Source organism: Notothenia coriiceps, unplaced genomic scaffold (genome assembly GCF_000735185.1).
Source record: "Notothenia coriiceps isolate Sejong01 unplaced genomic scaffold, NC01 NC01_scaffold00037244, whole genome shotgun sequence".
Lineage (NCBI taxonomy): Eukaryota > Metazoa > Chordata > Actinopteri > Perciformes > Nototheniidae > Notothenia > Notothenia coriiceps.
This window is the reverse complement of record NW_011369945.1, coordinates 27,455,985-27,460,208: the sequence shown is the minus strand read 5'-3', so window position 1 is coordinate 27,460,208 and position 4,224 is coordinate 27,455,985.

Genomic DNA, 4,224 nt, shown 5'->3' with positions numbered 1-4,224 from the left:
GAAGATGAAGAGACAACATGGCAGATGTCGTATTTTTTGCCATGAACCTGACACCACTGGGAGTAGTGGGGGTCCCGGACAGACACCAGAAATTAGATCGCACAGCTGCCTTGTCTTCATCGTGCTGGCATTGTTGGAAATGTTACTCGGGCTGTGCGTGCAGGTGCAGAATTGAGGCTCTGACAGAAAGTGTGTACCTGGTAATCCTCCTTTCTGCTACAAGTTTAGTAATCTCATTACCCATGCATGTCTCATTAATTCCCGTCATGGCCAAATGGCACACCGCTCTGACTGTCACCACCTCGAAAAGATCCTCCAGCCACCGCGAGCAAACCCAAGGCCTCTAAACAAAGCAGGGGGTTAGGAGGGGAAATAAGGGCCTGTGTAGAAGCCACAAATCACTGATGAGGGTCAGACTGTAGCAAACTGCGAGAACTCCCCTTGGGCTCAGCTCTAAATGAAGAGAGTACACTTTGAGATAGACGGACTGCAACCAAATAGAAAAGAACTGCAGCATTAGTCTCCACGATAAGGACTGTTTATAATGGCTGCACTAACATACTAGGAGACTATATTTAAATGAGTGGAGCTGCTGATGCTGACATGACAGAGTAAATCATACTAATTACACTAGATGACGAGAGCTGTTGCTTGACCCTGTTTTGTGTCGTGTAATAAGGGTGCTAACGATGGTTTTAAAGTGTTAACGAAAAGCCTGCCACTTAGTTCTTACTTCACTGTTTTATCACATAGCTTCATGACTAACTTCCATATCTTTAAATGGCAATAACCCTGACTGCAAAGATGGAAGTCACTTCGCTGATACTGATTCTGCAACGTCAAACACAAAGGGAGTGTACGGATAAAGATTGCTCTTTTTGAAACAAATGAATACAAATATTTTTTTCTCATTCAACTGTATTGTTAAATCTAAATTGGATGATTTAAAGACATGTGCTCATATTAAGGTCGTTTGTTGTGCCTCTCCTGGGACATGTCTCCATGCTTTAATGTTCAAAAAGCTCTTCTCCTCATGCTGCCTGTTCTGCAGCACCTCTTTTCACCCTCTGTCTGAAACCAGAGCCCAGTCTGCTCTGATCGGTTAGCTGGCCGGCTCTGTTGTGATTGGTCAGCTGTTGCGATTGGTCCCGCCCCTCAGACAATCAGGTACAATGTGTTGGAGCGAAAGCCAATTGAAGCGCAAGTGATGTCACTGTGTTACAGAAGAAAACAAAGAGAGTCAAATTGATTAACGATGGATTTCAGGCCGGTGTGGGAGAGAAACTGGATTCAAGCCGTTGCAGACCATTTACATGCACCTATATATAACAATGTGTTTAAGACAATGTGTTGCTAAACTGCAGGGCAAACAGTTATGAAAAGGAGTGTAAAAAGCATAATGTCCACAAGGTCCAATCTCTCCCATTCAGGTGTCTGTGGAAAGCTCTCAGTCAAAGCTTTAGTTTAGCTTTAGTTATCATTACCCAACTGCTTCTTGGTTAAACCTCCCCAAAATGTTTTTATAATAGTCTGGTTAAACTGTAAACATGTGAACAATCTGAGTGATCATCAGACTTCCTAGCTGTCTTAAGCCACAAACAGGACTAAGTTGCATAAAACCATATGGAATTCAACATAAACAATCTATGCATAAGCAAGACATTGTTAATATATAGCTCACTTTTGTTCGTTGGGCTGATTGATAAGACCAGAAAATGTGTTTCAGCCTTTTGGAGCTATACAACTTTGAATAGAGTTCACCTACAGTCCAACAAGGAGCTTCATATGAGAAATAAGGAACAACAGCAGCTTCAACCTGAGTTCACCTCAGGCATTTTCTGACATCAAATCGCAACTAGGCCCTTTAATAATGGCTCATGGTACCAGTTCTATCACTTTCATGATGAATTGGCAATGTATTCAAAGAACCTTAAGCACATCATTTCCATATACACCTCAGCTTTCTGTATGAAAATGAGCTTTTCATACCGTGTGCCAAAGGTTCACTCTACATGATGTAAGTGAAATGTTCTGACAGCCACTACACACTCCAAAAGCTTAAAACAGGCTTTTTTGAGCAATTCCAAAACCCTGTTCCAGGTGGTTAAAGTGTTGCCTTGGTGAAAGCATTGATTTGACAATTTCAAAAGCATGAACCTTAAAAGAAAAATGAAATATGTTGTACTTGTAGAATACCCATCTGGCATGTGTGAAATCTAAGTATTTACAGTTATCATATTCTAAGATTACCGTTATGGTGACGGGCTTTAATGCCAACTTGATGGCACTTAAAATAATGTTAATTAATTGAATTGAACCAAATCATAAACAACTGTGTCCTGTAAAACAAAAAGTGCAAATATGGCTCTGCCACAGGAGATTGATGATGTTGTCCTTTCTCCTAGCTAATTTTAGAAAACACAGGGAACCAAAAGTAAAACGCTAAATCAAATGAATGACATGAGAAATGTTACTTTCTTGAACTTGAAACAAACTGATGAAGGTTTTAAGTTTTTTAAACTAAAACAATGACAACACCATAACATTGGTAGCCATCTGTCAATCACAAGGTAACCCCGCCCCCTTTTACTTTTAATGGGAGAAGACTTGAAACCAGCATTTAAGACCGTTAACTCAAAAGGAAAATGTGAATTGAGGATATTAAGTGAAAAGTAGGGTCATTATTTCATAGACTTCTATACAACCAGACTTCTGTTTGCAACCAGTGTACCACCCCTGCTGTCTATTAAAGAAATACACGTTTAAGGCATAAACATAAAGATTAGTTACAGAAGATGTTGATATCCGTGTTGACTTTTGGGTCCAAAACGAGTTAAAGTCATGGCTTTTTGTACCCACCTCTCCACCGCAACATATGAAATGAGATTATGACAGCTAGAGGAGTGAACCTAAACAGTTTTGGTGAGAGCAATAAAAGCAAAAAAAGGAATTGAGAGAAGCTAACATGCGGGATAAAGCTGAGGGCAGCCGCAAAACTGGGAGCTAAGTGTAGAAGCAAACTTTACTTTAGAGTGTAATCATAAGTCCATAAAGGATAAACTTTGTTCGATGATATAAGTATTTTTTCTGAGTATGACAAAACCTTGTGGAACTTCAGGGTCACTTACATCAGGGTGCCATGTACCTAACATATATCCAATCCTACAACTTCCTCTAAAGGTCTATCTGTTGGTGAAAGAAAGTTTAAACCTTGGTGTTCAGATGCATTCTCCAGAGATAATTGAAACATGTTTGCTGTCTCTCATACTGCTGTACAACAATACGAGCTGACAGCATAGACTCTCTGAAGACCAAGGACTCCATCAAGAAACCTTTCTGACTGACATAATCAGCAATGAGTAACTTTTTGATGAAGAGGGTCGAGGTCGCTGATGTTCTGGTTTCCTGTGTGCTGACCACAAGGTCGGACACATGCAGTTCTGTGTTAGTCAAGCTGAGGCTGGTTTTGCTCCATCTTTTCACAGCTGGATGATACATCACAGCAGTGAGTTGAGTATTGAAGCTTTTCACATTTGTTGAACAACATCTGTCATGTTTCCTGTAAAAAAGTATTGCAGTGAAAGTGAGGTTTCCAACCGAAGGAACAGAAATACTGTTTGTACCAAATAGACAAAGCGGGTGGTTTGCACAACAAGTTCTCGAATCTAAACGACAAAATAGGTCATTTCTCAGCGTCTTGCACAAAACACATTGCAAGGAACTGGTTCTGACAATGTGTTCTTTAGTCGATGTGTGTGCATTTTCTAGGGGACAAGTTAAGAATCATTTCCTTCCTGCACAAGTGGAAAAATAATGGAGAGTGTGAATTCAGGGTAGTAGTAGAGATGTCCCGATCCGATCACGTGATCGGAGCCGATCACGTGATTTTCAAAAGATCGGAATCGGGAGAAAAAAAATCGGGGATCGGGATTTTTTATTTTTTTTTTAATACTTTTTTTTTTTATTTTGTATTCAATGTTACAAAACAAAAATGACCATGTTCAAGTCTTAAAGTCATCCTGAGGCCTTAGTTTTGGTTTCAAATTACACAACATCATGTATGTGTTGGTCCGTAACCTAGTCAGTCAAACACGTCGTAACCTAGTTTTTTTTTTGTTTCGAAGAGGTCATGAGCAACGAATGACGATGATAATCCTGTGACGCGGGGACGGTGAAGAAGCCCCAACGGTCCTAAACTCTCTGTTATCAGATACTTTTGTTTCG